Genomic DNA, 24,560 nt, shown 5'->3' with positions numbered 1-24,560 from the left:
TCAGTGCTGATACGCCAAAGGCAACTTCTTTGATACAAATTTGTTCACGGTTACATTCAATCTGGAAAACAGCTCGACATTAATCTCACTGAAGGAAAGTGTGACTGCGTTGTATATTTCAGAGTGTTTGTGTCGTTATGTGTTGCTTTTAACCGAGACTGGGGACATGACGCAAGTGGGAGGGTTGATCCGAGGTTTGGAATATTTGTCAATCAGGAACAAGAAAAATCAAAGGAACCAAATAAGAAAACCTATGTCTCGTGGGTATTGAGAGACGGTGAGAAGATATTAAACTTTGTTCCATTCAATCCGGCTGCGATGAACTTTGAATTTTTCCGCCTTTTATAAACATTATTTGAAGGGTCTCTGTAACAATGTTCAGTGTTGATGAGAGTGGGGTCTGGGTGAGCAGCTGCTGAGTGTGACAGGGTCAGGACTGGATGCAGGAAGTGCTCTGACTCTCTCTCTCTCTCTCTCTCTCTCTCTCTGATGGCTTTGAGTTGATTTTCAAGTGTTTGAATAAATGAAGGAAGTTCCCTCCACCCATTTGTTTGGACAGACAGTGTAGTATAAGGATGTAAAGGGTTAATGCTGAAGACAGTGGGATCAACCCCTCCCACTGTCAGAGTGGTGATGTAACAGTCACATGAGATGAGGTTTGGGAGAAGAGAGAGCAGCACCAAGGATACTAGCTTAAGAGGTTTGATGAATGTGTATATAGTATTGTGTAAATTAGAAAAGAGTTCTTCGTTCTTTCAGCAGGAAATGTGTCCACAAAATATTCAGGAGTCGGAATGCAGATATTAACTCCAAGTGACAGTTCTGGGTTCATTTAACAAAAAAAAGGTAGAGAATAATATTGCTCACTGATTGAAATCCCCCAGTGAGGAGACAGTGAAACAGGTGATCTGTTGGGGCATCCTTCGATCCAAGGTTTCGGCAGCATTTAATCTCCCTTTTTGGTGAAATTCTCTGTTATTTGCATCTTTTTTTAATCAGCTTTCATGGGTGAGTGAAAAACTCAAAAAAACTGAACCGTTCCATTCTTCCTTCTTCCCATCAGTTTCTCTTTTCTGTCTCAGATCAATATAATGATGAGAATCCCAATTTAATCTGCTGTTTCTGGTGTTTTATCCATTCCAATCAAAATTCAACATTCCAATCAAATCTATTTGTTATTCCACAATGTCTCTCCATGTGTTTTATTCTGTTGTATTCTCTCACAGTTTGTTTGATGATCAATGTTACATCTCACTCTCTGTTCTGGTGAAGATCAGAAGCAGTGTTATCTGTTTGCAACACCCGACAAGTCGGCCTGAGGCTGTGTCTCGCCGATCATGTGGAATTAGGAACATCGAAACATAGGAGCAGGAGTCGGCCATTCAGCCCATCGAGCCTACCCCACCATTCAATATGATCATGGCTGATCATCCACTTCAATGCCCTTTTCCCCACACTTTCCTCACATTCCCTTATGTCATTTGTATTTAGAAATCTATCAATCTCTGCTTTAAACATACTCAATGACTGAGCTTCCACAGCCCTCTGGTGTACAGAATTCCAAAGATTCACAACCCTCCGAGTAAAGAAATTTCTCCTCATCTCTGTCCTAAGGAGCTTCCCCCTTATTTTGAAATTGCGTCCCCTGGTTCTCGACTCCCCAACCAGGGGAAACAACATAGCTGCATCTACCCTCACTGTCCTTTCAATATTTTGTGGGTTTCAATGGGATCACCTCTCATTCTTCAAAACGCTAGAGAATACAGCCCCAGTTTCCCCAATCTCTCTTCATAGGACAATCCCACCATCCCAGGAACAAGTTTGATGAACCTTCATTGAACTCCCTCCATGGCAATAATATCCTGCGTAAGGTAAGGAGACCAAAACTGTACACAGTACTCCAAGTGCAGTCTAACCAAGGTTCTATACAATTGAAGCAAGAATTCACTACTCCTGTACTCAAATCCTCTTGTGATAAAGGCTAACATACTATTAGCCTTCCTAATTGCTTGCTGCACCTGCATGTTAGCTGTCAGTGACTTATTGACATGGACACCCAGGTCACCCTTATATTCTATACCTCAGTTAATAAAGGAAAGGATTCCATATACCTGCTGAACCACCTTATTGACCTGTACTGCTACTTCAGGGATCTGTGGACATTCACTCCAAAGTCCCTCACTTTCTCTGCACCATTCAGTGTTCTCCCATTAATTGTGGATTCCTTTGCCTTTTTTGACGCGTGCTCTCACTGTTCCCTGCTCTCCGAGTGAACTCATGCTCCCTCTCCTGGGCTCTTTATGCTCCACTCTGCTCTCACTGTTTCCAGCTCTCTTAATGTATCAATATTTATTTGCCTTGTGTTTAATTCAAAATATGGATTAACTGTATTTTACAGTTGTAGGTTTTATTTGGTAGTCCTGTACAAGTTGTGGATTGGTATTTAATATTTAGCTCTGTGAAAACGATTGTGAATGAAAATATAACTTTCAATCTTATACATGGGCTGGCCTGCAAGCTCCAAGTCCTTCATTTTGTAGTAATGGAATTGATACTGTATCTTTCAGTCTTAATCTCTGTGGGATTTTTGAACTGGTATGTAATGCATAACTTGGTCTAACGTTCTGATGTACATTATTGGGATTCAAAGGATGATAGGAAATTGGGGCATTAGACCATTCAGCCCATCAAGCCTGCTCCAATATTCAAACAGATCGTGACTGATCATCTATCTCTACGCCATTTTTCCCTGCTATCTCCATATCCCTTGATCCCGTTAGTATTTAGAAATCTATCGATTTCTGTCTTGAATATGTTCAATGATTGATCTTCCACAGCCCACTGGGATAAAGAATTCCACAGATTTCTCACCCTCTGAGTAAAGAAATTCCTGCTCATCTCAGTCTCAAATGGCCTGCCCTTATTCTGAGACTGTGTCCCCTTGTTCTGGACTCACTAGACAGAGGAAACATCCTATCCATATCTACCCTGTCACACCCCATAAGAATTTTGTAAGTTTCAATGAGATCACCTTTCATTCTTCGAAACTCCAGAGAATTTCGGCCCAGTTTCTGCAGTCTCTCATCATAAGACAATCCCACCATCCCAGGGGATTAGTCTGGTGAATCTCTGTTGCACTCCCTCTGTGACAAGTCTATCCTTCCTTCAATAAGGAAACCAAAATAGTACAGAATACTCCAGGTGCAGTCTCAGCTAGACTTTATACAATTGAAGCAATACATGTTTAACCATGTACTCAAATACGCTTTCAATGAAGCCATCATACCATTTGCCTTCCTAATTGCTTGCTGCACCTGCACACCAGCTTTTAGTGTCTCATGAACAAGGACACCCAGGTCCCTTTGGACATCGACACTTCTCAACCTCTCACCATTTAAGAAATACTCTGTCTTTCTGTTTATTCTACCAAAGTGGAGAACTTCACACTTATTTACATTATATTCCATCTGCCATGTTCTTGCCCATTCACTTACCCTGTCCAAATCCCCTTGAAGCCTCCTTGCATTCATTCTGTACCTTTCAATGAGGTAAATTGTGTCTGTTCTGTTTCAAGTTTTATATTTAAAATGTAACCATGGTGACAGACTTTATTTAGATCTGATAGTGAGTTTGTTTTTATACTGTGATTGATGTATCAACCTGTCAGCTGTACTGAATTGGAGTGAAATGGAAACAACTTCTGTCTGTCCTGCTGTTGTTTGACTGTTGGATTGAAAATGTGTCTCTCGATTTTGGGATCAGTGTCTGTCTGACTACTTTTATTTGTTCCAGTGGAACTGATGAGCTGGCAGTATCTCTGTGCTTTGGGAGTGATCCTGTACCGACTGTGTGTTGGAACGAGCTCGCTGCACTTTTCTTTGTGTCCAAGAATCACCACATCCAGTCAGGTTCCTTCATGTATTTTCCTGCAGGAATGAAAGAATTGATGAGGTAGAAGATACAAAAACGATCAATGTAATCGTCCCAATTATAATCATTATGAACAATCGCAAAATGAAAACCAGGAACACAAACAGTGTCAGTGTCTGACTCCACTGCAGTACTACAGTATTCAGCTTCTGTTTACCAGGTGTTTGCAGTGGTTTTACAAGGTGTTCGTGACATTCAGAAACAACACAAGCCCTGAACTGCTCAATGACTGGGACTGTCCGATAGAGCAGTGACCTTCACACAGTCACATTTCTATTTCAACGAAAAAACCAGCAGCCACTATTTAAAATGTGCCTTTCACACTTCTCACCTGTTATCTGCAATATATGTTCTTTGTCTAACTGTCCACATCGTTATTTTGCAGCTATTTTCCCCCCACTGTTCACAATCCAACAAACAGTGAGAGACTGGAACTAAAGCAGGAAAATTCCCTCTCCTTTGGGTGGTGAAATTGTCAGTGATTTTCAATCGTGATTTCTTCCCATTGTGTCTCCCTGAGCCTGTACAGACACTGTCCGAGAATGAACTCTCCCTTCCCCGTGTCCCCGGCTTACTCCATGTTCCGGGAGCAGCTCCTGCTCCACAGTGTCTGTTACAAACACTCCCCGACTCCCCCTCAACTTCCCACCACTCAATGCTAATCTCTGAGCACATCTGCGGACACGCTCCCAAAGCAGTGGCTGCTGGAAGCAGATGCTGTTTGTTCCCTTCCCCCGGGCCCGGGAAGTCTCCATTCGCAGCTGATTTAAAGCATCTTCCCCTGATTGAGTGAATGGCCTCACAGACTGGGTTGGGGAAGGATGCGCATGCGCTCCACTCCTCATTGTGACGTCCCACTGGGGGGCGGGGTTATGTCGCGCGTGCGCAGACCTTTGCAGCAATTCAGCATTCAAACATCAATGGGAACTTTCCCCATTTCACCCTCATCAAAGTCCCAAAGAAAGTGAAGAGGGGCTTGGACTGGAGGGAGGGAGGGGCGGGGTAGGGGGAACCTAGAACCCAGAAAGCTGCCCACTTGCCCCATTTGGATGCTCAATTTGCGGTCATTCCCTGCAGGGGGTTTGTTATTATTGAGCCCCTCCTGGTAAAACAATCCGATAGAAAGAGGGGAGAAAGGAGGGAGCCGGTGTGTGTGCTGGGACCTTGCAGAATTCATTTCAGCAGCAAAAGTCCCGGGTTATATTAACCCGAGTGAAACACGCTGTCAGTGAGAGGAAAACCGAACGGCCCTTTTCATCTTTTCATTGGAAACAAAGTAGATCCGGAAGTGCGGCGAGCAGAGCAGACACACAAGCTCAATGACAGGAGAGCTCGGCCGTCCCTGAGTTTCAGCTCCCAGCTCTTACATTTCCTCATCCACACTGTCTTTACTGTGGATGTTCAGGGGTTCCTTGTCGGATCTGAGGACTGTATCCATGAAACATTCTGAGTCAGGAGATCCACACACTCTCTGTTATTAAGATTTATGGGCAGGAATGTTTCAAAACTTTGTCTATTAAATCATTGTATTATTCACAGAACGAATGAGGCAATCGGTTCATGATTCAGACCTTGAACTTGGTTTGGGTAGACCGAAAACTGAGAGGTTCAGCACCTTTTTACTTCTTCAGTATTGGCTGTGTGGCCTAATGGATAAGGCGTCTGACTTCGGTGTATTTAACAAGGTTATCAGAAGATTGTCGGTTCGGGTCCTGCCGCGGTCATTTTGGGCGATCAGTGTTTAGCACCGCAGCCTCACAGCTCCAGCGACCCGTGTTCAGTACCTGTGCGCAGTTTGAGTTCTCCCTGTGACTGCGTGGGTTTCTTCGCACAGCCAAAGACTTGCAGATTGATAGGTAAATTGGCCATTGTAAATTGCCCCCAGTGCAGGGAGGTGGGAGAAGAATGGTGGGGCTGTGATCGGGAATATGGGATTCATGTCAGATTAGTATAAATGGGTGGTTGTTGGTCGGCACAGACTTGATGGGCCGAAGGGCCTGTTTCAGTACTGCATCTATTGATAAATAACTGATTTTTTTGATGAAGTAACAGAATGGTTGATGAAGGGAAAGCAATGGATGTTGTCGATATGGATTTTAAGAAAGCGTTTGACAAACTACCACATAAAAGGCTGGGTAACAAAACTCAGGCTCCTGGAATAGGAGGGTCAGTATCTGCTTAGATTAAAAAATGTATGAAATATCAAGAAAAGCGAGTTGTGGCATTTAGTTGTTTTTCAGAATGGAAGATGGTGAACAGTGATGTCCACAAGTGTCAGTGTCAGGACCACCATATATATAAATGACTTGAATATTGGAATCAAAGAATCACAGAATTGTTACTACAAATTCACAATGCTTCCAATTTTCGTATCATCCATAAACTTTGAAATTCTGCCCTGTACACCAAGGTTTAGGTCATTAATATATATCAGGAAAGGCAAGGGTCCCAACACTGACTCCTGGGGAACTCCACAACAAACCTTCCTCTCGCCCGAAGAACATCCATTGATCACTACTCTTTGTTTCCTGTCACTCAGCCAATTCCATGTCCATGTTACTACTGTCCCTTTTATTCCATGAGTTATAACTTTGTTCACAAGTCTGTTGTGTTGCATTGTATCAAACTCCTTTTGAAAGTCAATAAAAGCAAAATACTGCAGATGCTAGAAATCTGAAATGTAAACAAAAACTGCTGGAAATACTCAGCAGGTCTGGCAACATCTGTGGAGAGAGAAACAGAGTTAATGTTTCAGGTCAGTGACCATTCAGATGCTGCCAGACCTTTTGAAAGTCCATGTAGACCACATCAACAGCATTGCCCTCATCATCCCTCTCTGTTACCTCATCAAAAAGCTCCAGCAGGACAGTTAAACATGATTTTCCCTGAAGAAATCCATGCTGTCTTTCCTGAATTAACCCACATTTGTCCATGGGACTATTAATTTTGTCCCGAATTATTCTTTCGAGAAGTTTTCCCACCACCGACATTGAACTGACTGGGGAGTGAGACGAGGTGAGTTGCTTTCGCAGAGAGCCAACATGGGTTCGTCAGGCCGAATGGGCTCCTTCTGTGCTTTAGCCATTCTATGATTGTATGATTCTAGCAGCAACTGTTGGTGGAGAGGCAGTGATGCAGGAATGGGTTGACAGAAAGGGGAAAGTCTGGGCTGGTGTGTGTTTGCAGCATTTGCAGCTTGTGTTCGGGTTTGTGAATAAAGGTGATTTGGAAGCTGTGTTCCAAATTGAAGTGTTTATTGGAAGCAAGAAGTTGATGTCAATGAAGAATAAAACGTGTTAAGATGAAGGGTGGTGTGATTGAGGATCGCAGTAAATATATTGTTGGTGAATTATTTGTGTTAATAAACTTCCACTGCACCCTCTGCTGCAGGCTGCTGTTTATATCCAGCTGTGTATTAGTGCTGTGTGTTAACTAGATACATGTTTGTTTCAACGCTGTTTATAAAGCAATAGCATTGCACTCAAACAGTCCCAGACATAGCAACACACGTACAAAAGCAAAATACTGCAGATGCTGGAAATCTGAAACATAAACAGAAAATGCTTGAAATAGTCAGCAGGTCTGGCAGCATCTGTGGAGAAAGAAACAAAGTTAATGTGAGCGAAGGAAACAGACCTGAACTGTTAACTGTTTCTCTCTGCACAGATGCTGCCAGACCTACTGAGCATTTCCAGCATTTTCTGTTTTTATTACAGCAACACCTTTGATCAGCAGGAGCGGTGATAGTGCGAGCCAGGGGGCAGCCGGGAAGGTACGTTTCACTATCAAGTACTTACCTGGCAATTCGGCGGACGCGGACACGGGGACTGCTGGGTAAGTGAACTTCTATATTCGGGCAGTGGCTAAACCCGAAACACTACACGTGTCGTGTCTCCCACCCATCCTCCTCCTCCAACCAAAAAAAAGGACTCTTGTGTGGAGGGTTTGGTAAGGTAAGGTTTTCCTTTATATTTTTTTATTCTCTGTCGTCAATTTGGAGCAGAGGGGATGGAAGCTAGGGCAGTTGCATACTCCTCTTGCAGGATGTGGGAGGTAAGGGTCACCACTTGTGTCCCTGCTGACTTCACCTGTGAGAAGTGCACCCAACTCCAGCTCCTCACAGACCGCGTTAGGGAACGGGAGCTGGAGCTGGATGAACTTCGGATCATGCGGGAGGCAGAGGGGATGATAGAGAGCAGTTATAGGGAAGTCCTGACACCCAAGTCACAGGATAAAGGTTGCTGGGTGACCGTCAGGGGAGGGAAAGTGAATAGGCACACAGTGCAGGGATCCCCTGTGGCCGTTCCCCTCAAGAATAAGTATACCGTTTTGTATACGGTTGTGGGGGGGGACTTACCAGGGGAAAGCCACAGCGGCCAGGTCTCTGGCACTGAGCCTGGCTCTGCGGCTCAGAAGGGAAGGGTGGAGAATAGGAGAGCGATAGTGATAGGAGATTCAATGGTTAGAGGAACAGACAGGAGATTCTGTGGTCACGAACGAGACTCCCGGATGGTATGTTGCCTCCTGGGTGCCAGGGTCAGGGATGTCTCAGATCGAGTCTTTCGGATTCTTAAAGGGGAGGGGGAGCAGCCAGAAGTCGTGGTACATATGACATAGCTAGGAAAAGGGATGAGGACCTGAAAAGCGAATATAGGAGTTAGGTTGGAAGCTAAAAGGCAAGACGAGCAGAGTAGTAATCTCAGGATTGATACCGGTGCCACGTGCTAGTGAGGCTAGAAACAGAGAGCGAGTGCAGCTGAACACGTGGCTACAGAGCTGGTGTAGCAGGGAGGGCTTCAGTTATGTGGATCATTGGGATACCTTCTGGGGAAGGTGGGACCTGGACAAGAAGGACGGGTTGCATCTGAACTGGAGGGACACCAATATCCTGGGCGGGAGGTTTGCTAGAGCTCTTCGGGAGGGTTTAAACTAGTTTGGCAGAGGTATGGGAACCGGAACTACGGATCAGTGGATGGGGTAGCTGTTGAACAGGCAGATACAGAGTGCAGAGAGTCTGTGAGGAAGGTTAGACAGTTGACAGGGCAAAGTTTCAGCCAGTATGATGGGTTGAAGTGTGTCTATTTTAATGCAAGAAGTGTCAGGAATAAGGGTGATGAACTTAGAGCATGGATCAGTACTTCGAGCTACGATGTTGTGGCCATTACGGACACTTGGAGATCACAGGGGCAGAAATGGATGTTGGATGTTCCCGGGTTTGGATGTTTCAAAAGGAATAGGGAGGGAGGTAAAAGAAGTGGAGGAGTTGCATTGTTAATCAGGGATAGTATCACAGCTGCAGAAAGGGAGGTCATCGAGGAGGGTTTGTCTACTGAGTCATTATGGGTGGAAGTCAGAAACAGGAAAGGAGCAGTCACTTTATTGGGAGTTTTCTATAGACCCCCCAATAGCAACAGAGACACGGAGGAACAGATTGGGAGGCAGATTTTGGAAAGGTGCAGAAGTAACAGGGTTGTTGTCATGGGTGACTTCAACTTCCCTAATATTGATTGGAACCTCCTTCGTGCAAATAGTTTGGATGGAGCAGTTTTTGTCAGGTGTGTCCAGGAAGGTTTCCTGACTCAATATGTAGATAAGCCGACTAGAGGGGAGGCTATGTTGGATTTGGTGCTTGGCAACGAACCAGGCCAGGTGGCAGATCTCTCGGTGGGAGAATATTTCGGTGATAGTGATCACAACTCCCGGACCTTTACTGTAGTCATGGAGAGGGACAGGAGTGGACGGGATGGGAAAATATTTAATTGGGGGAGGGGGAATTACAATGCTATTAGGCAGGAACTGGGGTGCATAAATTGGGAACAGATGTTCTCAGGGAAATGCACGACAGAAATGTGGAGGTTGTTTAGGGAGCACTTGCTGCGACTGCTGGATAGGTTTGTCCCGATGAGGCAAGGAAGGGATGGTAGGGTGAAGGAACCTTGGATGACAAGAAATGTGGAACAGCTAGTCAAGAGGAAGAAGGAAGCTTACTTAAGGTTGAGGAAGCAAGGATCAGACAGGGCTCCAGAGGGTTACAAGGTAGCCAGGAAGGAACTGAAGAATGGACTTAGGAGAGCTAGAAGGGGACATGAAAAAGTCTTGGCGGGTAGGATTAAGGAAAATCCCAATGCGTTCTACACTTATGTGAGGAAAAAGAGGATGGCCAGACTGAGGGTAGGGCCGATCAGGGATAGTGGAGGGAACTTGTGCCTGGAGTCGGAGGAGGTAGGGGAGGTCCTAAATGAATACTTTGCTTCAGTATTCACTAGTGAGAGGGACCTGGACGTTTGTGAGGACAGCGTGGAACAGGCTGATATGCTCGAACAGGTTGATGTTAAGAGGGAGGATGTGCTGGAAATTTTGAAAGACATGAGGACAGATAAGTCCCTGGGGCCAGCCGGGATATACCCAAGGATATTACGGGAAGCGAGGGAAGAGATTGCCGCTCCTTTGCCGATGATCTTTGCGTCCTCACTGTCCACTGGAGTAGTACCACATGATTGGAGGGTGGCAAATGTTATTCCCTTGTTCAAGAAAGGGAATAGGGATAACCCTGGGATTTATAGACCAGTCAGTCTTATGTCGGTAGGGGGCAAATTATTGGAGAGGATTCTGAGAGACAGGATTTATGATTAGTTGGAAAAGCACAGTTTGATTAGAGACAGTCAGCATGGCTTTGTGAGGGGCAGGTCATGCCTCACAAGCCTTATTGAATTCTTTGAAGATGTGACAAAACACATCGATGAAGGAAGAGCAGTGGATGTGGTGTATATGGATTTTAGGAAGGAGTTTGATAAGGTTCCCCATGGTAGGCTCATTCAGAAAGTAAGGAGGCATGGGATGCAGGGAAAGTTGGCTGTCTGGATACAGAATTGGCTGGCCCATAGAAGACAGAGGGTGGTAGTAGATGGAAAGTATTCAGCCTGGAGCTCGGTGACCAGTGGTGTTCCGCAGGGATCTGTTCTGGGACCTCTGCGCTTTGTGATTTTTATAAATGACTTGGATGAGGAAGTGGAAGTCTGGGTTAGCAAGTTTGCCGATGACACGAAGGTTGCTGGAGTTGTGGATAGTGTGGAAGGCTGTTGTAGGTTGCAACGGGACATTGACAGGGTGCAGAGCTGGGCTGAGCAGTGGCAGATGGAGTTCAACCTGGAAAAGTGTGAAGTGATTAATTTTGGAAGGTCGAATTTGAATGCAGAATACAGGCTAAAAAACAGGATTCTTGGTAGTGTGGAGGAACAGAGGGATCTTGGGGTCCATGTCCATAGATCGCTCAAAGTTGCCACCCAAGTTTGATAGGGTTGTTAAGAAGGCGTATGGTGTGTTGGCTTTCATGAACAGGGGGATTGAGTTTAAGAGCCGCGAGGTTATGCTGCAGCTCTATAAAGCCCTGGTTAGACCACACTTGGAATATTGTGTTCAGTTCTGGTCGTCTCATTATAGGAAGGATGTGGAAGCTTTAGAGAGGGTGCAGAGGAGATTTATCAGGATGCTGTCTGGACTGGAGGGCATGTCTTACGAAGAAAGGTTGAGGGTGCTGGGGCTTTTCCCATTGGAACGAAGAAGGATGAGAGGTGACTTGATAGAGGGGTACAAGATGATGATAGGCATAGATAGAGTGGATAGCCAGAGACTTTTTCCCAGGGTGGAAAGGGCTATCACCAGGGGGCATAATTTTAAGGTGATGGAGGAAGGTTTCAGGGAGATGTCAGAGGTAGGTTCTTTACACAGAGAGTGGTGGGTGCGTGGAATGCACTGCCAGCGGTGGTAGTAGAAGCAGATACATTAGGGACATTTAAGCGTCTCTTGGATAGGTACATGGATGATAGTAGAATGAAAGGTATGTAGGTAGTTTTGATCTTAGAGTAGGTTAAAGGTTCGGCACAACATCGTGGGCCGAAGGGCATGTCCTGTGCTGTACTGTTCTATATTCTAGGTTCTCTAACACAGGTGTTGGGAGGCTCAGCCTGGCTACGCAATGTTACAAGGACGCTGAGTGACACCATCGACAACGGGACAGAGAGAAAAACACACAGAAAACTAATAGACTGTGAGGAAATAAAAGTGAGGAACGGAGAGAGAGAGACAGACAACGAAACTGAGATGGAGAAACAAGGCATTTGTATGATTGTGTTCTCCCTGTTGTGTAACGGTATTTCCTGTTGTGTAAATATGTTTTCTGTTGTGTAAAGATGTCCCCTGTTGTTGTGCAAAGGTTTTCCCTGTTATTGTTTTATTTTCTGTTGCTGACCGTCTCCTCACTGTGACCATTTGTCCTGGTTTTATTGTGGCCAACATCACCATCTGGTGGTGGAGAGGAGGCTCTGCAGGAAGGGGGTTGACAAAGTGGGAGAGACTCGGCTGGTCCGTGTTTGCAGCTTGTGTTCGTGTGAGCAAAAGTGGGTTGTTACTGATTGATGTGTTCACGAGAAGGAAAAAGCTGATCGCAATCGAGCGCATCTTGTTATTATGGGGAAACACTTGATGTTTTGAAAGTGAACTGTTTGTCTTCCGACCAAACATAAATAGCAGAGAATGGTTTCGATCCATCGACCCAGCACGCTTCCGCTGCGCCACTCTGCAAACTGCTGGTTTAAATTTTAGCTGCCTGTTCGTGAAATATGTTCATTTCCCCAATGTTTTTATAAAAATAGGATTGGAGTCGGATTTCTCAAGAATCCCGGACTCAGCAACACACGTGCTGACGGACTCACCCTCACTGCCCAATGACACAAGGACACAGAGTAACAGCACCGACAATGAGGCAGGCAGAGAAAGACACACAGAAAACCGGGTTGAGATCATTCGGACCCAGAAGGGAACAGACAGAGAAAGACACACATAAAACCAGGAAGAGATTATCAGGACGCAGAAAGGAACAGACAGAGAAAGACACACAGAAAACCAGGAAGATATTATCAGGACTCAGAAAGGAACAGACAGAGAAAGGTACTGAGCAAACCAGCAAGAGACAGCGAAAGACTGATGACTTATGTAATTGTGTTCTCTGTTGTGTAAAGATGTTCCCTGTGTTCTTTTAAAGATATTTCCTGCTGTGTAATATGTTCTCTGTTGTGTCACTGTATTCGCTGTTGTGCAAAGATGTTCTCTGTTATTGTGTAAAATGGGTCCCTGTTGGGTAAAGATCTTCTCAGTTGTGTAAATATTATCCATCTTGTGTAAAAGTGTTCCCGGTTGTTTAAATATGTTCCCTGCTCTGTAATGTAGAGCTGAGTCTGCACTAATGGAATTGCTACAGTATCTTCCAGTCTGATACTGTATGAGGGCTGGAATATGATCCAAAGCACAGTCTATACAAATTGAATTGCTATTGTATCTTTTAGTTTCACAATCCAGGGGAGTTTTAAACTGAAATTTCAGTTTGTATCTCAGGTTATGCTATCTTTCAGATTCTCTCAATCTGATGACGCACTGGAGATTTAGACTTAAGAAAGGATGTACTGGCATTGGAGGAGTTCAAAAGCGATTCACTCAGCTGATTCCTGGGATGAAGGGGTTGACTTATGAAGAACGGCTAAACAGGTTATTCATTCGTGTTTAGAAGAATGAGGGGTGATCTTTTTGAAACGTACAAGATTCTGAGGGTGCTTAACAGGGTGAAGAAGGGTCTCTGACCTGAAACATTAACTCTGCTTCTCTCTTCACAGATGCTGCCAGACCTGCTGAGTATTTCCAGCATTTCTTGTTTTTATTAACAGGGTCGATGTTGAGAAGATGTTTCCACTAGTGGGGGAATCTCAAAATAGGCGACATAGTTACAGAATAAGGGGACACTCATTTAAACTGAGATGCAAAGGAATTTCTTCTCTCAGAGGGTAGTGAATGTCTGGAATTATCTACCCCAGACAGTATTGGAGGCTAAATCACTGAAAGTATTTAAAGAGGATGTAAATAGATTTTTGAAATATTGGAGAGTTGAGGTCTATGAAGAGCTGGCATGAAAGAGGAGTTGAGGTCTGGGGCAGATCAGCCATGATCTTACTGAATGGCAGGGCAGGCTTGAGGGGCCGAATGGCCTACTCCTGCTCCTATTTCTTCTGTTCTTATGTTATGTTATATCTAATGTATATGTCAGGATGCACTATGGGAATTAATACTGAAACTTATAAACTTATGTGTGTAAATATTGGGCTGATATTTAACTTGAATCTCAGAGTACACTATTGTGGTTAATTCTGTAAGTTTGAAAAGGGAACTCTGTGCCATAATGAAAACAAGAAATGCTGGAAATACTCAGCAGGTCAGGCAGCATCTGTACAGAGAGAAGCAAAGTTAACGTTTCAGGTCAGTGACCTTTCAGATGCTGCCAGACCTTTTGAAAGTCCATGTAGACCACATCAACAGCATTGCCCTCATCAACCCTCTCTGTTACCTCATCAAAATCTCCAGCAGGACAGTTAAACATGATTTTCCCTTAAGAAATCCATGCTGGCTTTCTTGAATTAACCCACATTTGTCCATGGGACTATTAATTTTGTCCCGAATCATTCTTTCGAGAAGTTTTCCCACCTCCAAAATTGAACTGACTGGGGAGTGAAATGAGGTGAGTTGCTCTGACAGAGACCAAAACAAGAAATGCTGGATTCACTCAGCAGGTCTGGCAGCATCTGTGGAAAGAGAAGCAGAGTTAACGTTTCGGGTCAGTGACCCTTCCGCAGATGCTGCCAGACCTGCTGAGTGAATCCAGCATTTCCTGTTTTTGTTTCAGATTTCCAGCATCCGCAGTATTTTGCTTTTATTTTAGTGCACTAACAGAGAGCCAGCACGGGTTCGACAGGCTGAATGGCCTCCTTCTGTGCTGTCGCCATTCTATGATTGTATGATTCTAGCAACAATTGTTGGTGGAGAGGCAGTGATGCAGGAATGGGTTGACAGGAAGGGGAAAGTCTGGGCTGGTGTGTGTTCGGGTTTGTGAATAAAGGTGATTTGGAAGCTGTGTTCCAAATTGAAGTGTTTAATGGAAGGAAGATGTTGATGCAAATAAAGAGTAAAACGTGTTAAGACGAAGCGTGGTGTGATTGGGGATAGCAGTAAATATAGTGTTGGTGAATTATTTGTGTTAATAAACTTCCACTGCGCCCTCTGCTGCAGGCTGCTGTTTATATCCAGCTGTGCATTAGTGCTGTGTGTTAACGAGATAAATGTTTGTTTCAACGCTGTTTATAAAGCAATAGCATTGCACTCAAACAGTCCCAGACATAGCAACACACGTACAAAAGCAAAATACTGCGGATGCTGGAAATCTGAAACATAAACAGAAAATGCTTGAAATATTCAGCAGGTCTGGCGGCATCTGTGGAGAGAGAACAAAGTTAATGTGAGCTAAGGAAACAGATCTGAACTGTTAACTGTTTCTTTCTCCACAGATGCTGCCAGACCTACTGAGCATTTCCAGCATTTTCTGTTTTTATTACAGCAATACAGGTGTTGGGAGGCTCAGCCTGGCTACACAATGTTACAAGGACGCTGAGTAACACCATCGACAACGGGACAGAGAGAAAAACACACAGAAAACCAATAGACAGTGAGGAAGCAAAACTGAGGGACAGAGAGAGAGACAACGAGACTGAGACGGAGAAACAAGGCATTTGTATGATTGTGTTCTCCCTGTTGTCTAAAGGTATTTCCTGGTGTGTAAATATGTTTTCTGTTGTGTAAAGATGTCCCCTGTTGTTGTGTAAAGGTTTTCCCTGTTATTGTTTTATTTTCTGTGACTGACCGTCTCCTCACTGTGACCATTTGTCCTGGTTTTATTGTGGCCAACATCACCATCTGGTGGTGGAGAGGAGGCTCTGCAGGAAGGGGTTGACAAAGTGGGAGAGACTCGGCTGCTCCGTGTTTGCAGCTTGTGTTCGTGTGAGCAAATGAGATTTGTTACTGATTGATGTGTTCACTGGAAGGAAGAAGCTGATTGCAATAGAGTGCCTTTGGAAGCATCTTGTTATTATGGGGAAATACTTGATGTTTTGAAAGTGAACAGTTTGCATTATTACGAAGCATAAATAGCAGAAAATGGTTTCGATCCATTGACCTCTGGGTTACGGGCCCAGCACGCTTCCGCTGCGCCACTCTGCTAACTGCTGTTTTAAATTTTGGCTGCCCGTTAGTGAAATATGTTCATTTCCCCAATGTTTTTCTAAAAATAGGATTGTGGTCGGATTTCTCAAGAATCCCGGACTCAGCAACACACATGCTGACGGACTCACCCTCACTGCGCAATGACACAAGGACACGGAGTAACAGCACCGACAATGAGGCAGGCAGAGAAAGACACACAGAAAACCAGGAAGATATTATCAGGACTCAGAAAGGAACAGACAGAGAACGGTACTGAGCAAACCAGCAAGAGACAGCGAAAGACTGATGAACACCACTTGGAGGGAGCACTGAGGGTGGCAAGGGTCCAGAATGTAGTCTGGCTGGGGGATTTCAATGTCTATCACCATGAGTGGCTCGGTAGCACCACTACTGACCATGCTGGCCGAGTCCTAACGGACATAGCTGCTCGATTGGGTCTGCGGTAGGTGGTGAGGGAACGAACAAGAGGGAAAAACATACTTGAACTCATCCTCACCAATCTGCCTGCCGCAGATGCATCAGTCCATGACAGTATTGGTAGGAGTGACCACTGCACAGTCCTTGTGGAGATGAAGTCCCGTCTTCACCTTGAGGATACCCTCTATCGTGTTGTGTGCCACTACCACTGTGCTAAATGGGATAGATTTTGAACAGAACCAGCAATGTATAACTGGGCATCCATGAGGTGCTGTGGACCATTAGCAGCAGCAGAATTGTAGTCAACCACATTCTATAACCTCATGGCCCGGCATATTCCCCCACTCTAACATTACCAACAATCTGGGGGATCAACCCTAATTCAATGAAGAGTGCAGGAGGGCATGCCAGGAGCAGCACCAGGCATACCTTGAAATGAGGCATCAGCCTGATGAAGCTACAACCCAGGACTACTTTCATGCCAAACAGCAGAAGCAGCATGTAATAGACAGGGCTAAGTGATCCCACAACCAATGGATCAGATCTACACCCTGCCACATCCAATGATGAATGGTGGTGGACAATTAAACAACCAACAGGAGGAGGTGGCTCCACAAATATCCCCAACCTCAATGATGGGGGAGCCCAGCACATCAGTGCAAAAGATAAGGATGAAGAATTTGAAACAATCTGCAGCCAGAAGTGCTGGGTTGATGATCCATCTCGGCCTCCTTCTGAAGTCCCCAGCATCACAGATGCCAGTCTTCAGCCAATTCGATTCACTCAATGTGATATCAAGAAACGACTGAAGGCACTGGATACAGCAAAGGCTACGTGCCCTGACAATATTCCAGCAATAGTACTGAAGACTTGTGCTCCAGAACGTGCCGCGCCCCTAGCCAAGCTGTTCCAGTACAGGTACAATACTGGCATCTACCCGGCAATGTGGAAAATTGCCCAGGTATGTCCTGTACACAAATAGCAGGACAATTCCAACCCAGCCAATTGCTGCCAAATCAGTCTACTCTCAATCATCAGTATCGTGATGGAAGATGTCATCGACGGGGCACTTGCTTTGCAATAACCTGTTCAGTGACTCTCAGTTGGGTTCCGCCAGGGCCATTCAGCTCCTGACCTCATTACAGCCTTGGTTCAAACAAGGACAAAAGAGCTGAACTCAAGAGGTGAGGTGAGAGTATCTGCCCTTGACATCAAGGTAGCATTTGACTGAGTATGGCATCAAGGAGCCAGAGCAAAACTGGAGTCAATGGGAATCAAGAGGAAAACTCTGCACTGGTTGGAATCGTACCTAGCACAAAGGAAAATGGTTGTGATTGTTGGAGGTCAATCATCTCTGCACCAGGACATTACTGCTGGAGTTCCTCAGGGTAGTATCCTCGGACCAACCTTCTTCACTACTTCATCAGTGACCTTCCTTCAATCATAAGGTCAGAAGTGGGGATGTTCACTGATGATTGCAAAATTTAGCACCATTCGCGACTCCTCAGATACTGAAGCAGTCCATGTAGAAATGCAGCAAGACCTGGACAATATCCAGGCTTGGGCTGATAAGTGGCAAGTAACATTCGCGCCACACAAGTGCCAGGCAATGACCATCTCGAACAAGAGAGAATCTAACGATCTCCCATTGACATTCAACGGCATTACGATCGCTGAATCCCCCACTATCAACTTCCTGGGGGTTCCCATTGACCAGAAACTGAACTGGAGTAGCCTTATAAATAGTGTGACTACATGAGCTGGTCAGAGGGTAGGAATCATGCGGTGAGTAACTCACCTCCTGACTCCCCAAGCCTGTCCACCATTTACAAGGCACAAGTCTGGAGTGTGATGGAATACTATCCACTTGCCCGGATGGGTGCAGCTCCAACAACATTCAAGAAGCTCGACACCATCCAGGACAAAGCAACACGCTTGATTGGCACCCCGTCCACAACATTCACTCCCTTCACCACTGACGTACAGTGGCAGCAGTGTGTACCATCTACAAGATGCACTGCAGCAATGCACCAAGGCTAGTCCTTCCAAACCTGCATCCTCTACTGCCTAGAAGGACAAGGGCAGCAGATGCATGGGAATACCACCACCTGAAAGTTCTCCTCCAAGCTACACATCATCCTGACTTGGAACTATATCGCCATTCCTTCCTTCACTGTCGCTGGGTAAAAATCCTGGAACTCCCTTCCTAATAGCACTGTGGGTGTACCTACCCCACATGGACTGCAGTGGTTCAAGAAGGAAGCTCATCACCACCTTCTCATGGGCAATTAGGGATGGACAATAAATGCTGGCCTGGCTGGCGACGTCCACATCCCATGAAACAAATAATTAAATACAATAACAGCTCATCTCAATTCCTAGTATTTCTAAATCCCACCAGTCCAACATAAGCTGAACAATTATTGCATGTTGTGATTGACGGTCTGGTCTGTAAACTGCACTGGATCACAGATTGCTGACATTTGCTAACTGGAAGTGAAAACTGCAAAATCGGGACAGTAGTTCACATAGTCTGTCAGTGTGAAAGAATCAGGCAATGTGAGGTAATAGAATTTGTCTGTAAATGTTACACTCATATTGCTTTATATTTTTATATTGAAAATAAAAGTAATCATTTCGTGAAAATGGTGACATGTTGTCCAAACTTTGGTAGCCAGTTGTTTTCGTCTTGCACTCAGCAGGGCAATCCACAAGAATACCAATTTAAGGGAAAACAACAACTTTCTTCTGTATGAGAAGAGAGTGCTGATTGGTTGGCAAGTGAACTCTGATTGGTCGAGGCATTGCCATTCAGAATGCATCAGTTTATGGTAACTGACAGATAACTGCCCAGCTTTGTCTGAAATTTAAACCAGGCAGCTTGACTCTGATTGGTCACGGCATTGCCCTGTAGAATGAGCCAGTGAATGGATGTCACTTATTTTGTTTAGCTGAAACTGGCACAACATGTGTGCATGTTCTTTCTGTCTGCAAAGAACAGGGCCCGGTGTATTAATATATGTAGCTTACAGTACACACCAGTGCACCACACTGCGAGCCCTACTGACAGTCTTAAATCGGTTGTCAGTGTAATTCTTAGCACACTGAGAATTATTTAGCAAATGTTGTCCTTTTGTGGAATCACATCTCATGTTGGATACTGTGTTTTGAGTTTTGCAAGCACGGGTTGGTTGGGTTGGGCACATTGCGAACAGCGGAAGGGACATGTTATTTGATACAATCCACCAGTTTTGGGATGTACGGTCTAGAAACCTAGCATCACACTGGTATTCAAATTCATATATCACGTTACCTATTTGTGTGATAGGCAGGATGTCTCTTTTGCTTGACAGCAGCATCCTGTTAGTGGCGAACACCACACTTGTTGCTCCTGCATAGTAACAGCAGGAAACAGCTCGCTTCACCTGTTACTCAAATACTGGGGATATATTACCCTTCCAGGGTAATTTGAGGGAGACTGGGCACTTTTCAGGGCTCAAAATGACGTCCTTCAGCCCGTTTTATATGTTTGTGTGATATACAGTGAGAAATGATCTGATCAGTGTAGCCATTGTAATGCAGGATGTCTTTGATTCGCCCTATTTCAGCATCAAGCTTGCATGGTGAGCAAATGGCTCAGCCCTATTTATGACGTTGTCGATAAGACCAATTTTATAGCGCGTGGAACTGTAATAATCCCAACGCGTGTATTGACCAGTGAAGGTAGGTTTGCGGTAGACCGTGGAAGAAAACCCCTTAGCAGATTTCTCAACTAGTACATCAAGGAAAGGGAGCTCATTTGACTGCTCCATTCCAAAGGTGAATTTGAGTGTCGGATGGAGCCCATGAAGACGTGCAAGGAAATTATTTCATGCAGCTGCGGATTCAAATTTAGCAAACGTATCATCTACATATTGGAAATATGCAAGCGGTCGGAGGTTAGGTGTCATTCCCTTAAAAACAGTTTTGTCATGGAATCCAACAAAGATGTTTGTGAGAGCTGGGCCTCGAGGGGATCCCATGGCAACACCAGCAATGCATGGTGTCAATAAAACTGAACTCAACTGTGCAAGTTGCCGAGTTCATAAGTTCAATGAATACAGATTCACACAATGGTGACGGGTATAGATCACCATGATATAGCACTGCAGTGCAAATATCTATGGCTTCCTGAAGTGGTACATTGGTGAATGGGCTAGCAATGTCGAATGACACATGGACACGGCATTGCTATCGATATGCAAGTCCTGTATGGTCTTCGCAAATGTGAAGGAATCCTTCACTGTGCATGTGGAGAACTTGCTCAAAAACTGGTTGGAACAATTTGCCCAACCATTTGGCAAATTCATTTCAGGAAACTATTTACATTACTTCAAATAAAGGAAACACAACGACACAAAGAATTGAGCACAACGCTGAAAGTTTCACAGCAAATAGTCAAGTGGGAAAAGGATGAAATACAGAAAGAAAAAGCCTAAAATACTGAAAACACTCAGCCAGTCCGGAAACAACTGTGGAGAAGAGAAGCTCGGGTTAGTGGTCCAGTTCTGTGACCCTTCTATAGACCTGAAACATTGCTCCTACCTTCCTCTCTCCACAGATACTGCTGGAACTGCTGAGTGTTTCCAGAATCTTCTGTTATTATTTAGATTTCCAGTGTGTGCAGTATTTCTCTTTTTGAAAATAAAATATTCCCTGAGAGGAATGGAACTTTACATAAAAAATTGGAGTAGGCCATTCGGCCCATCGAAATAGCTCTGCCATTCAATAAGATCACAGCTGATTTCCTACATCAACTCCATCTTACCACACTAGCACAGATCCCTTGATTCCCTTAGTATCCAAAAACCTATCGATCTCTCTCTTGGATATACCCAACGAGCATCCGCATCTCCAGAGTCACAGAGAGATACAAACACTGAAAAAGGCCCTTCGGCCCACCGAGTCTGTGCCGACCAACAACCACCCATTTATACTAATCCTATACTAATCCCATATTCCTACCACATCCCCACCGACCCTATATTTCCCTCCCACCTACCGAAACCAGGGACAATTTAGCATGGCCAATTTACCTACCAACAAGTCTTTTGGCTTGTGGGAAGAAACCGGAGCACCTGGAGAAAACCCACACAGACACAGGGAGAACTTGCAAACTCCACCTAGGCAGTACCCAGAATTGAACCCGGGTTGCTGGAGCTGTGAGGCTGCGGTGCTAACCACTGCGCCACTGTGCCGCCCATAATGTGTGATCTCACCAAGGCTCTGTCTAATTGCAGTCAAACGTCTTTATTCTTATAAAAACTCTTCACAATGTTGAACACAACTATTAACTGCCATTCTGCTCTAAGAAGAAGGACCCCAGCTTCACACACCCCAGACCCCTATTCTTTCCACATTAGCTGAATTCCTGCATTTCTGATACCATTCCAGTAAATCTCCTCTGCACCCTCTCTAAGGCCTTGACATTCCTGCTAAAGTGTGGAGCATGGAATTAGACACAACGCTCTAACTGAGGCCTATAACCAGTGAGATTTCTAAAGGTCCAGCATAAATTCCTTGTCTGTGTCCCGTACTCCCATTTCTGGTTTCTGACTCAATGTCGGCTCTGAGCTGTTGAAACTGCCTGAATAAATATTTCCACCCAACAAAGCGCTCGGAATGTGAGAAGGGACAAAGTGAGTGACCAAGTACATCAACTCCAAGTAAAACTCCACCATGTAGTGAAAACACTCGAAACACAACGGCTCTTTTAAGAGCCACCCACAATCGCTCTGAAAAAACTGCACCAACATCTATCTAGAATTGGTTTATTTCATTGGTTTTAATGCTCAGTAACTCTCTGGAACTTTCTCACTGTCTTTGTGTTTTCTGTTTCAATCTGGTATGGAGATTCTGGGAAGATGAGTTTCACTGCCTGGGAGGATCTTTGTGGTTTTCCTGCAGAAACACAAAACTAAGTCTCTTTTCAGAGTCACCCACCGCCTCATAGGGACAGCAGTGACCTGGGAACGGGAGCTGGGGTGTGTTTTATGCCGGAAATATCAGTTAATGATTTATGTTGTGCTCTCGTTATATTCCAATCTCTGAATTGAGCCTTTCCACCACACCAGGGTTATGGGGAGAGTTTTCATCGTTTCTTTTCTAAACGTACAGACGATGTTATAAAGTTGCTGATTTACCCAGATGGCGGATTCTCCCCTCACAGTGAAAAGTAACATCACACCTTCACATTGTTTTATAATTGAATAATTAGTCAAATGGAATTATTTGTGATGTTATTTCCCCCGAGACGGTGTTTCCTGCAGTGAAACTGAGCAGTTTCAGCTCAGTCATTCAGGGACCTGGAATTCCTGCAGTTTGAACCCGCTGTTACCCCAGCCCACTTCTGATTGGTCACCCTCTTCTCATAAAGTCAGTGACAGCACATGAGGAGGCCATTCGCCCCATTGAGTCCATGTCGGGTTTCCAATCTGTTCAGTCCCCGACTCAATCCCCAAATCCCTGCATAATCCCTTTGGGTCAAAATGACCGTGGCAGGACTCGAACCTGCAATCTTCTGATAACATCATAGAATAGACCGAAGTCAGACGCCTTATCCATTAGGCCACACAGCCATTAGCTTACATGAATGATTCGATCAGAGAATCTCGAAGCACAAAATACAAAAAATCATTGGTTGAACCTGTCAACCTGGCAGAATATTTGAATTTGTGAAAGCCGCCAATTTCACTGTGGAAAAGAAGTGATCGACTGGAAAAGTACATAAAAATCTATTTTCCCGTAGCGGTTTAAATAAACTTTTAAAACACAATTTTGCTTTTACCGACTCAAATTGCTGGTGCTATTTTATGAACAGCTTTATGTTGCCAATTTTTGTCAACTTCTCATCCGTAACTGACAGTAAAAGACTCCGTTCAGCAATCTTTCACGCGACAAATAACTCAAACTCGGTGTGGAAGTAATAAATTACAGACTATTGGTAATTCCCCTTCACACAGGCTTCAGGGGGACAGTGAGAAGCCACTGAAATAGTTGCTTCATCCTTTTAAAAGGTTCCCATTCTGTCCTGTTACTGACATGTTGGAATCAGATTTGTATTTAACAAGATATTTCTGTGAAAACAAAATCCTCAACAGACCAGCTGGGAATCTGGGAATCACTGTAGTAAAATTTTGATTGAGAAGACGGGACCGTCTCACCAGCAGCCGGGTTACATTCCCCGCACATCCTTATACAGTGAGCAGCTCTTTCCCTCGAGAAATAGACAGCAGCAGTTGGAAGTTCAGTAAAAGGATCGGTTCATTGAGACAAGTTTCTGACTGACAGGTGGTGCTGAATATTAATACAAGAAGGTCCTGGAATGGGAAACAAGTGTCCAGAGTAGGGTCTGAAATCAGGACAGGGAAATGGCCAGCACTGACACAGATCATTTCATTATTACATTGATATCTGACTGTCGATAAGGAGAAGCGAGTTAAACACATGATGGTGAAAGGAATGGAAGATGATGCTGGTTGTTCTAGATGAAGAGGGATAGACAGAGGTGTGGGTACAGCAGACTTCAGACAGTAATCAGCCCTTTCAGATACTGTGGGTGGATCTGAAAAGAGCCTTTGGGATAGGGAGAAAAGCTCTTTGTTTAAAAACCCTCAAATAGCTACCTTGTAATTGGTCAGGTTACTAATGTTTTAGTTAGTGTAATTTATGAATAATTACTAATTAGAAAGTGCTGTTTGGACAGAGTGTAAAGCTGTGAGTTGATGTGTGAGGGACTACACTGACTGGGGGAAGGAGGTGCTCTTTGGTCTCTTCTGCCTTTTCAGCATCCATGGTACAGGGGAAGATGCTGATCGGTGAGTAACTGGTAAATTATTCTACTTATTACACTTATTACACGAGCAATAATGAGTTTGTAAAGCTAAGTAATGGCAGGGCAGCTCGAAAAGTAAAAGTTCTAAATTGGGGGAAGGCAAATTTTACAAAACTGAGAGGTGATTTGGTGGATGTGGACTGGATACAACTACTTGAAGGAAACCCAAAGATGTTTTATCAGTCCATTAAGAGCAAGAGGATAACTAAGGAAAGGGTATGGCCTATCAGAGATGTACAAGGGA

The 24,560-nt window shown here is 44.5% G+C and overlaps 2 non-coding genes across 2 annotated transcripts; both read right to left on the bottom strand.

The window, feature by feature from the left end:
- Positions 1-15,951: 15,951 nt before the first annotated feature.
- trnat-cgu (transfer RNA threonine (anticodon CGU)) lies at positions 15,952-16,023 on the bottom strand. Its single transcript has one exon. It is a non-coding gene; the product is annotated as a tRNA-Thr (tRNA).
- A 6,948-nt stretch (positions 16,024-22,971) lies between these two features.
- On the bottom strand, positions 22,972-23,060 carry trnar-ucg (transfer RNA arginine (anticodon UCG)). The gene is given in 2 exon segments: positions 22,972-23,007; positions 23,024-23,060. It is a non-coding gene; the product is annotated as a tRNA-Arg (tRNA).
- Positions 23,061-24,560: the final 1,500 nt, after the last annotated feature.

The sequence above is a fragment of the Heterodontus francisci genome, unplaced genomic scaffold, assembly GCF_036365525.1.
Source record: "Heterodontus francisci isolate sHetFra1 unplaced genomic scaffold, sHetFra1.hap1 HAP1_SCAFFOLD_51_2, whole genome shotgun sequence".
Lineage (NCBI taxonomy): Eukaryota > Metazoa > Chordata > Chondrichthyes > Heterodontiformes > Heterodontidae > Heterodontus > Heterodontus francisci.
This window is presented reverse-complemented; position numbering and strand designations above follow the sequence as displayed.